The 12,363-nt window shown below is 37.0% G+C and overlaps 1 protein-coding gene across 2 annotated transcripts in view; it reads right to left on the bottom strand.

The window, feature by feature from the left end:
* Positions 1 to 12,363, bottom strand: part of CFAP299 (cilia and flagella associated protein 299) — a 659,626-nt gene that overhangs the window by 308,073 nt on the left and 339,190 nt on the right. The window lies entirely within an intron of this gene.

Raw genomic sequence — 12,363 nt, 5'->3', positions numbered from 1 at the left:
ACCATGAGGTGAAAACATGGAAAAAAGGAAGAGGTAGAGTAGGCTTAGTGAGAAAGGAATATAGGCAAATCTGAATAAGACTCCGAGACACAGTTAAGGGACTAGTAGAGAAACAAAGCTTCTATGGAGAAGTAGTACACCTAAGGTAGGAGGGAGAGTTTGAAAAAGGCAAAAACATAAATGATGAATACTGTCAAATGTTATAGAAATAATCCAATTAAGGTAAATTTTGGAAAAGAACAATGGATTTAGCCACAGCAGACAATTCTAACCTCACATATCTCATATGAGACTGAAAATTTTATAAAGAAAAGAAGCTTAATTGTCTTACAGTTTTGCAGGCTATACAGAAAGCATAGTGGTTTCTGCTTCTGGGGACGCTTCTGGAAACTTCCAGTCATGGCAGGAGGCAAAGAGGGAGCAGGCATCTCACATGGCAGGAGCAGGACCAAGGGAGAGAGAGAAGAGGTGCCATACACTTTGAAACCACCAGATCTCACAAGGACTCACTTGCTATTCTGAGAACAGTACCAAGGGGATGGTACTAAACCATTCATGAGAAATCTACTCCCACAATCGAATCACTTCACCCAAGGCCCTGCCTCCAACACGGGTTTACATTTTAACACGTAATTTGGGTGGGGACACAGATCCAAACCATATTACCTTAAATGCAAATTATAACCAATATTTTTTCCTTCTGTTTAAAGATATTATATGAAAAAATCTCAAGTTAGACTAAAAGCAATAAAGTAGAATTTAGGAGGAAATTTAAGACAATAACAAGACACATCTAGAGAGTGAATAATTTTGAAAAATTAAAATGTTTTGAAAACATTAAAGGATACAACAAATGTACAGCTGGACACACAGAAGAACTGAGTAAAAAAAGTGAAAACTAATGAAAAGTTACAAAGTTTTAGTACTGTCCTAACAATAGAGAAGAAAATGTGGAAAGGAATACATTATTTGACAAGAGCAAATGACTATCATCAACAGCCCAAAATAGGATTAATTATTGTGAGGAGTAATCATAAAAGAGACTAAATAAAACGTTTTTTGGAACTTTGAAAAGGAAAATGTTCTCTAGCTTTTGCCAAAGGTTGCTAGGAATTTCCAAAATATACAGAAAATAAATTAAAACGTATCTCAGTGGCTGGCAAGATGGCCAAATAGAAACAGCTCCGGTCTGCAGTTCCCAGCAAGATAAATGCAGAAGGTAGGTGATTTCTGCATTTCTAACTGAGGTATCCAGCTCATCTCATTGAGACTGGTTAGACAGTGTGCGCAGCCCACAGAGGGTGAGCCGAAGCAGGTTGAGGCATTGCCTCATCTGGGAAGTGTAAGGGGTCGGGGAACTCCCTCCCCTAGCCAAGGGAAGCTGTGAGGGACCACACCATGAGGAATGGTGCATTCCTGCCCAGAAACTACGCTTTTCCCAAGGTCTTCACAACCCACAGAACAGGAGATTCCCTTGGGTGCCTATACCACCAGGGCCCTGGATTTCAAGCACAAAACTGGGTGGCCATTTGGGCAGATACAGAGCTAGCTGCAGGAGTTTTTTTTCACACCCCAGTGGTGCCTGGAACACCAGCGAGGCAGAGCCATTCACTCCCCTGGAAAGGGGGCTGAAACCAGGTAACCAAGTGGTCTAGTTCAGCCGATCCTACCCCCAAGGAGCCCAGCAAGCTAAGATCCACTGGTTTGAAACTCATGCTGCCAGCACAGCAGTCTAAAGTCGACCTGGGATGCTTGAGCTTGGTGGGGAGAGGGGTGTCCACCATTACCGATTCTTGAGTAGGCAGTTTTCCAGTCACAGTGTAAACAAAGCTGCCAGGAAGTTCAAACTGGGTGGAGCCCACTGCAGCTTGGCAAAGCCACTGCTTCTCTAGATTCCTCCTCTCTGGGCAGGGCATCTCTGGAAGAAAGGCAGCAACCCTAGTCATGGGCTTATAGATAAAGATCTTGTCTCCCTGGGAGAGAGCACCTGGGAGAAGGGGCATCTGTGGGCACAGCTTCAGCAGACTCAAACGTTCCTGCCTGCTGGCTCTGAAGAGAGCAGCAGATCTCCCAGCACAGCACTCGAACTCTGCTAAGGGATAGACTGCCTCTTCAAGTGGGTATGAAAAAAAAACTCCTGCAGCTAGCTTGTTGTCTGACCAAACAGCTGCCAGGTTTTGTGCTTGAAACCCAGGGCCCTGGTGGTGGGATCTAATTACACTAAAGAGCTTCTGCACAGCAAAAGAAACTATCATCAGCATGAACAGGCAACCTACAGATAAGAGAAAAATTTTTGCAATCTATCCATCTAACAAAGTGCTAATATCCAGAATCTACAAGCAACTTAAACAAATTTTTTAGAATAAAACAAAGAACTTATCAGAAAGGGGGCAAAGGATATGAACAGACACTTCTCAAAAGAAGACATTTATGTGGCCAACAAACATATGAAAAAAACCCATAATTACAGGTCCTTAGAGAAATGCAAATCAAAACCACAATGAGATACCATCTCATGACAGATAGAATCGCAATCATTAAAATGTCAGGAAACAACAGATGCTGGAGAGAATATGGAGAAATAGGAAAGGTTTTACACGGTTAGTGGGAGTGTACATCAGTTCAACCATTGTGGAAGACAGTGTGGCCATTCCTCAAGGATCTAGAACCAGAAATACTATTTGGCCTGGCAATCCCATTACTGGGTATATGCCCAAAGGATTATAAATCATTCTACTATAAAGACACATGCACACATATGTTTATTGCAGCACTGTTCACAATATCAAAGACTTGGAACCAACCCAAATGTCCATCAATGATAAACTGGATAAAGAAAATGTGGCACATCTACACCATGGAATACTATGCAGCCATAAAAGAAGGATGAGTTCATGTCCTTTGCAGGAACATGGATCAAGCTGGAAACCATCATTCTCAGCAAACTAACACAGGAACAGAAAACCAAACACCGCATGTTCTCACTCATAAGTGGGGGTTGAACAATGAGAACACATGGACACAGGGAGGGGAACATCAAACACTGTACCTATCAGGGGGTAGGGGACTAGGAAGGAGGGATAGCATTAGGAGAATTACCTAATGTAGATGATGGGTTGATGGGTGCGTCAAACAACCATGGCACATGTATATCTATGTAACAAACCTGCACATTTTGCACATGTATCCTGGAACTTAAGTTATAATTAAGAAATAATAATAATGATTTTAAAAATGGCAAAGTATATATAATGGGAATGTGATACAACTGATTATTAATATAAAATAACTAAATTTTAAAATAAGGAATAAGCATAGATGTGTTTTTTTTTTCTTTAGCAGCCGGAGAAAAAGGATTCTTCAGAGACAAGAGAAGTAAATTCCCAGTGACATTCCTTTTCAATGATAAGTAGCGCCTAAAATTTGCTAATCTCATGAGGCTTTTGCCGCACTTGGGACTTGGTCTGCCCATAAGGCTCAAGAGCAGCTCATCTAACATGTTTTCCTCCACTTTTCTTTGGTCACCAGCCAAAGTGCTGGCCCCTGACCAGCTCACTCTCATTTTTCTCACCTCTGTCCTATTCCAAGACACCCATTCTTTCACACCTAGCATTCTTTTTGCTACTGACCCTTGCCTTTTATTCTAGAACCCTTATCTATCACCTAGCGTCTACTCTACACTGCCAATCTATTCACAGATGGGTTCTTCTACTCCCTTCTAAATAGCATGTAAGCTAAAACTTTTTATTCCCTCTTACTTATGAGAACCCCCAAATCCAGTAGCAGCATTTTGCTTTAACCCTCCACTGCTGTATTCAGATCATTATTTGATGATTATAACAATACTTACCTTCCCTGAGATGCCTATTATCCTCTATCCACCCTTACTGATATTATGAAGACTTCCTAACCCATCAATACTTTTTTTTTTTTTTTGGAGATGGAGTCTCACTCTGTCACCCAGGCTAGAGTGCAGGAGCAATCTGGGCTCACTGCAACCTCTGTCTCCCAGGTTCAAGCAATTCTCTTGTCACAGCCTCCTGAGTAGCTGGGAATACAGGAGCACACAACCACATCCGATTAATTTTTGTATTCAGTAGAGACGGGGTTTCGCCATATTGGTCAGGCTGGTCTCAAACTCCTGACCTCAGGTGATCCACCTTCCTCAGTCTCCCAAAGTGCTGGGATTACAGGTGTGAGCCACCGTACCCGGCTCCCATTACCACTTTAACAGACTTAGCCCTTTCCTATCCAACCTAGGATAACATATCATTTAACTTCTCTCTTGCAACAATCCCCATTTTCCATGTCTTTTTGGTCTTTTGTTGTATCTGACCTACTAACATTCCAAGGTAGATTGATCCAGACATTTTTTTCACTGCACTTGTAGCTACACCCTTGGGTACTGCTGAAGGAAATTTTAGGAAATTTCACAAAGCTGTAGATGGTTGCTACTAATAATTTATAGTTTCCAAACTCAATCGAGCCCTTTGTGACTCTTAAAATTTATGTTCAAAATTAAAGTCATTTTAATTTCTGAAGCCTGCTGTTGCTTCTGTATCACCTGTCTTGGCAAATGGCGCCACTCTTGAAACCAAGGGAAAAATCCAGATGTTAAACTAGACCTCTTGTTTTTCATCACCACCCTTATAACTAATAATTTATTAAAAACACTTAATTATATTATCTTAGCAGCTTTGTTTTGTTAAAGCAAATGTAAGATATCTCATTTCACTTGCAAACCCTTCAGCATAGATCTTTTTCTTGTAACATTTTTAAAGAAAACATCATGACATTATTATACCTAAAAAATACTTTCCTTAATGTCATCTAATACCTACTTCACATTTTTCATCTTTGTTAACATTTACATGACCATCTATTTTTTATAGTTGGTTTGACCAATCAAAATTCAAGTGATATTATGTTTTGTCATACTATGTCTTGACCTCTTGCATCTTTTTTCCTTTACAACAGTCCCTGCCATTCTTTTTATCTTCTACGTTATTGATTTGTGGGAGAAACTAGGTCCTTAAAAACATTATCCTGAAATGTCTCACATTCTGGATTTTACTGATCCAGTAAAATCATGCTGTTTGTTCTACTATCCATATTCCTCTATTCCCTGTAAACTGATTTGATTAAATGTAGTATAATTTTTTTCTGAGTAAGAAATTTTAATATGTGATGCTGTATACTGCCTATTGCCCCAATTTTGGATCTCCTGAGCTCAATCAGTAGGTTCAGATAGTGTCAGCCTAATTACTTCATTACAAGATTTCCCATAAAATTTCACCCAATGTTATTAGCATCTATTATTGAAAGCTACCTAAATATTTTTACTAAGCATTGAATAATGGTGACTCTATAATTCTATCATTTATCCTGAATTTGTTAGCTTGAATTCTTCTATACAGCAAAACTTTTTCTTATCACTTATTTGGTTACCTTGAAATAAATTCATGCAGAAATACAAAATAAATATTTTTCTTAATTTATAGAAAATAAAAAGACAGAAACAAAAGAGAGTGTATAGATTATCCCAAGTTATTTTTCAGAATAGTTATATTATTTTGTATCCATGAGAAGTCTTGTATAAGTGATCTGGTTAACCCTCATACTCAACAACACAAGATATTAACAAACTGTTTTTTTCCCACTATAGTGAGTTATAAATGATCTCTCAATGTGGTTTTAATTTTTATTTACTTGCTTATTTATTAGATTGGGCATCTTTTATTGGCTGTTCAGATTTTCTTTCTGTGAAGTACCTATTAAGATTTTTCCCTATTATTTCAAGTGAGTTCTTCTTTTTCTTGCAAATCATAAGATTCTTTTTATTTATTTTTGGATATTGATTAATCCTTTGCCTCTTATATGTATTACAAAATATCATCTCTCAGTGTGTAGTTTTGTTTTTTTCACTGACTTTGATGTTAGAATTTCTGATAGTCATCTTAATGCATTTTAAACTTTACCTCTGCAGTTTGCACTTTTGGATTTTGCTGAATAATTTCATCTTTTTTGGAAGTCATAAGTATACTGTCTTACAGGATATTATAGTTTTGCTTTTGATTTTATATTTTTAACTGCCCAGAATTAATATAGCATATGGTAGTTAGGCAGTTGTTATTAGGGGAAAAAGTCCCTTTGGTATATACAGTTCCATACTTGGTTTGATTCAGAACTAAAGCCAAAATTTGAAATTAAATATTTCATAAAGTCTCTATATCTTTACCTTTTGGCATGGGCTTTTATTCTGTGTAGAGAAAAACACTATTTCTATGATTAGAGTCTTGTCTTTCATTTTTACTGTGGAAAATATAAATGTCAATAGACAGCTGCAACTATTATGAAATGCAGCAGTAGAAGGGGCCCTGACCAACTGGCAATCTTTTCAATTCAGCTTCCATCTTGACTATGTCTTTAAGATTCAGCACTTTCTTTTCAACACACTTGTCAGTAATTATAAGTGGATAGTAGGCTACAGTTTCAAGGTCCTTCACACTTCCCTATTGATATGGTTATGATAAGCATTATTCTTACCATCTGAGAGAGGATGAAATACAGAGGAAACCACTTACTAAAGTTCACAAGTAAAACAGTGATGAGAAAGGACAAGTTCTTCAGCATTCTAATTCACTGCCCACCTCCAGAACACTTTTCCTGGTTTAAGCTTTTATATCCCAATGATGCAAGGCTGGTAAAACATACACAAATCAATAAATGTAATCCATAACATAAACAGAACCAATGACAAAAACCAGATGATTATCTCAATACATGCAGAAAAGACCTTCGATTAAATTCAACACCGCTTCATGCTAAAAACGCTCAATAAACTAGGTATTGATGGAACACATCTCAAAATAATAAGAGCTATTTATGACAAACCCATAGCCAATATCATAATGAATTGGCAAAAGCTGGAAGCATTCCCTTTGGAAACCGGCATGAGACAAAGATGTCCTCTCTCAACACCCCATTCAACATAGTATTGGGAGTTCTGGCCAGGGCAATCAGGCAAGAGAAAGAAATAAAGTGTATTCAAATAGGAAGAGAAGAGATAAAATTGTCTCTGTTTGCAGATGACATGATTGTATATTTAGAGAAACCCATCGTATCAGCCCCAAATCTCCTTAAGCTGATAAGCACCTTCAGCAAAGTCTCAGGATACAAAATCAATGTGCAAAAATCACAAGCATCCTATACACCAATAATAGACAATCAGAGAGCCAAATCATGAGTGAACTCCCATTCACAATTACTACAAAGAGAATAAAATACCCAGGCATACATCTTACAAAGGATGTGAAGGACTTCTTCAAGGAGAAGTACAAACCAGAGCTCAAGGAAATTGTTTGACAGGACACAAACCAATGGAAAACATTCTATGCTCATGGATAGGAGAATCAATATGAAAATGGCCATCGTGCCCAATGTAATTTATAGATTCAATGATATCCTCATCAAGCTACCATCGACTTTTTTTCACAGAGTTAGAAAAAACTACTATAAATTTTATATGGAACCAAAAAAGAGCCCATCTAGCAAAGATAATCCTAAGCAAAAAGGACAAAGCTGGAGGCATCATGCTACCTGACTTCAAACTATATTACAAGGCTACGGTAACCAAAACAGCATGGTACTGGTACCAAAACAGAGATATAGACCAGTAGAACAGAAAAGAGGCCTCAGAAATAATGCTACACATCAACAACCATCTGATCTTGGACAAACCTGACAAAAACAAGCAATGGAGAACGATTCCCTATTTAACAAATGGTGTTGAGAAAACTGGCTAGCAATATGCAGAAAACTGAAACTGGACCCCTTCCTTACACCTTATACAAAAATTAACTCAAGATGGATTGAAGACTTAAACATAAGACCTAAAACCATAAAAGCCCTAGAAGAAAACCTAGGCAATACCATTCAGGACATAGGCATGGGCAAAGACTTCATGACTAAAACACCAAAAGCAATGGCAACAAAAGCCAAAACTGACAAATGGGATCTAGTTAAACTAAAGAACTTCTGCATAGCAAAATAAACTATCATCAGAGTGAACAGGCAACCTATAGAATGGGAGTAAATTGTTGCATCTATCCATCTGGCAAATGGGCAATATCCAGAATCTACAAGGAACTTAAACAAATTTACAAGAAAAAAAAAACAACTTATCAAAAAGTATACAAAGGATATGAACAGACACTTCTCAAAAGAAGACATTTATGCAGCCAACAAACATATGAAAAAAAGCTCATCATCACAGGTCATTAGAGAAATGCATGTCAAAACCACAATGAGATACCATCTCACACCAGTTAGAATGGTGATCATTAAAAAGTCAGGAAACAACTGATGCTGGAGAGGATGTGGAGTAATAGGAACGGTTTTACACTGTTGGGAGTGTAAATTAGTTCAACCATTGTGGAAGACAGTGTGGCGATTCCTCAAGGATCTAGAACCAGAAGTACCATTTGACCCAGCAACCCCATTATTGGATATACACCCAAAGGATTATAAATCATTTTACTATAAAGACACATGCATATGTATGTTTATTGCAGCACTGTTCACAATAGCAAAGACTTGGAACCAACCCAGATGTCCATCAATGATAGACTGGATAAAGAAAATGTGGCACATAAACACCACTATGCAGCATTTACTATTTCCAGTAATCTAATTTCTGGCTAAGCAATCTCTCTAATATTATGAAAAGAAAATATTTAAGATGAAGTAAAGGTAACACTGAAAAATACAAAGATAAGCTATTGGTGCCAGATACAATACTGAGACTTGTATCCTGAGACTTTGCTGCAATACTATGCAGCCATAAAAAAGGATGAGTTCATGTCCTTTGCAGGGACATGGATCAAGCTGGAAAGCATCATTCTCAGCAAACTAACACAGGAACAGAATACCAAACACCACATGTTCTCACTCATAAGTGGGAGTTGAACAATGAGAACACATGGACACAAGGAGGGGAACATCATACACAGGGGTCTGTCGGGGGCTGGGGCTAGTGGAGGGATAGCATTAGGTGAAATACCTAATGTAGATGGTGGGTTGATGGGTGCATCAAATCACCATGGCACATGTATACCTATGTAAAAAACCTGCATGTTCTGCACATGTATCCCAGAACTTAAAATATAATAATAATTTTTTAAAAACATATCTCAATGGTCCTGTAATAATAAGTCTTTTTTAGTATAAAACTGCAACAATAATTTGATTTGTGTCAACTTTTAAATGACTTAAAATTGAACAATGCAACCACCGGAATAGCCAAGAATATAAAGTTACATTAAAAAATCTGAGCTATTCATTGGCTTATGCATATTCAAAATGATGTTGAGCAATTTACTGCAGCTGTTCATTATGGGCAGATGAGAGGAAATCATTTAAGCAACTTCCAGCCACCTGACTTCCACCTTTGACTAGAAGAAGCAAGAGAAGCAAGAACAGCTCTTCAAACAGAGAGCAAGGAGATGGTTTGCATGCCAATAAGTAGAGCAGGGTGAAAAGTGTAAGTTTCTTTGTGATATACGTGAACAGTTTCAGAAAATGAAGTTGGCAGCTTCCCAGTTTTCCTCCTGGGGCCCCATGTTTATAATTCCAGTAGCTAACATTCACATAATTACAATTGCAATTTCACTTTGAGAATATTGTTGGGCTTCTTTTGTGCCTGATCGTCTGAACAGCTGTGTCTTCAAGTTGAAGTGTCTACTCACTGTTTCAAATATTTTAAGAAAATAGAATGGGAATCATATCTGGTACCATTATTAAAATGAAAAAAAGAAACATATTCCCATGCCCTTGAAAAATGAGGGGGTTTCTCTTTTATTTGCTCTTCAAGAACACATGCAAAGCATTTGTGGAGCCAACACAGCTGCAGGACCCACTTACCATACCAATTCTGTCTACCCATTCTAGCTTTTATAGACTTGAGTTTAAGATATATAAAATACATTTCCTGTCATGATTCCAGAATATTTCTTTTAAAATCAGTATTTCATCATATTGTATCTGGCACCAATAGCTTATCTTTGTATTTTTCAGTGTTACCTTTACTTCATCTTAAATATTTTCTTTTCATAATATTAGAGAGATTGCTTAGCCAGAAATTAGATTACTGGAAATAGTAAATGCACAACCGATATGTTATGGATAATTAAATGGATAATACCTATTGTAGTCAATCAGTCTCACTGAAAGTTTTGACTGTCTGTCATTTTTTCTGTATAGTACACAAATTCCTAGGGAATTATTTTTAAATAAAGGTAATAGATTAAGTATTATTAATTAACTGGCATCACCCTAGAATTCACTCTTAATGTCTTTTATTAAAATATTATATTTTGTGGGTCTGACTAAAGGGACTAGGAAACAAAAGTGTGTGGATGTTTGTTACTTCAACAGATGAAAATACCTATTTTAATTTTTTAAAAATAGTAAGTTAGAATAGCTAGGTATGATGGTTCCTACCTATAATTCCGGCACTTTGGGTGGCCAAGGCAAGAGGATCACTTGAGGCTAGTAGTGCCTGAGCCATATAAAGAGACCTCGTCTCTACAAAAAAAAAAAAAAAAAAAAAAGTTAAAAATTAGCTGGGCATGGTGGCATGCATGCCTATAGTCCCAGCTACTCAGGAGGTTGAAGTGGAAGGATTCCTTAAGCCCAGGAGATTGCAGTAAGCTATGATCTATGATCATGCCTGTGCATTCTAGCCTAAGCAACTGAGTCAGACCAATTCCCTCATCTCAAAAAGCTTAGAATAATGAATATTGAATTGCACAAATTATTAACTCAGTGCAATATAGAAGGTGGATCTGTGGACATGCTTACAGTTATGTGTTTATTTTAATTTCTGATGGCATTTTGCCTTCAAATAATCATTCATTTAGAACAGAAAATGTTACAACAGATTAATGAAACCTAAAACACAGAGTTACCCTAAAGGCTGAAGAAAGGAAGAAAGCCCAAGAACTATAAACACACTATCCAGACACTGGAGCAACAGAGTTTACAGAAAATTCCATGAGAAATCTTCATAGACCAATAAATACCACCAAAATATCTGCTCTGAGGAAAACTCCCAGGTGCCTTTATCCTGAGGGCATAAAAAAATAACTGAATGCACTTTATCTATCTTGAACACAGGCAATTAAAAAGACACAAAGATTTTTAAAACATGAATTCAATAAGGTATTGCTACTATTGATCATATTAATCTTTAAGCTTTAAGAAACTGCCCATCATTCCCCAGTACTGCAATGTCATGGAGCTTTTTAACAGGTTAGCCATAATTTGAGCAAATTCTATAACCCGAATGTCGTAACTGCAGAGCAAGCATCTGAAATAAAATCAGCTCAATGCATTAGTTCTTTCCCACCACATTATATTAGCATGATATGCATACCCACATATATATAACCACATATTACAGATGTATGAACAAATAGGACACAAACTTGATGGCAGTAAATCATTGTATAAAACACTCATATGAAATGTCCAGCAAGAAAAGATTGCTACACTATTGTTTAACAAGAATAACATCTTAAGACTATGAAAATTTTTTCAATCTTAGAATTTAGTATTTCAAGTCATAGACAATGGTTTTGGTGAAAATATTTTAGAAATGTATTGTATGCTTCAAACACATTTTAATGTAAAATGAAGTTTTTCCTGATACTATCCTTTTATTATATAAAGCATTGTGTCCTTGTGTTACATTCAAAACAAATATAAATGGAAGTGCTAATATGTTTTTTTCATACACTTTACTTGCTCATCTTTCCATCCCTCTGAGGTATGTGTTTGGGGACCACTGATATGGACAATGAGAAGACATTGTAATTTTTGAACAGGAGAATAGCATTGATAGAAGAATATGCTATAGCGTTCACCTTGGGTAGAAAGTAAATTTGAGTAGACGACATTATAGATCAGTAGGGAGGCCATTTGAAATTTTTTTAAATTTTTTTACTGTATACATAATCCAGCTGAGTAAAAATGAAGCCCTGAACTACAACAGAGGAGTGGAGAAAAGGAGACAGATGGCAAAGGAAATATCACTAAAAATGGAGAGGTGAGGAGGAGATGGCTTTAGGATATCTCCTGTGTGCCTTACCTGAACCACCAGACAGTAGCTCTGCCGTTTGTCAAAATGTGGGACAGAAAGAGGAGGTTTTGGGTAAGTATGAAAAACTATGCATTCAATTTTATGTATATCTGATATACAAGTGCGCATACAGCTGAATACAGAGGTTTGGACCTGAGAAAAGAGATGTAGGATGGAAACCATCACTTCACAGTTTTAAGCAGACAACAAAGGCAGGGTACATT

Source organism: Nomascus leucogenys, chromosome 9, assembly GCF_006542625.1.
Source record: "Nomascus leucogenys isolate Asia chromosome 9, Asia_NLE_v1, whole genome shotgun sequence".
Taxonomy (NCBI): domain Eukaryota; kingdom Metazoa; phylum Chordata; class Mammalia; order Primates; family Hylobatidae; genus Nomascus; species Nomascus leucogenys.
The sequence above is the reverse complement of the archived record's forward strand: the minus strand, read 5'-3'. Positions and strand labels throughout refer to the sequence as shown.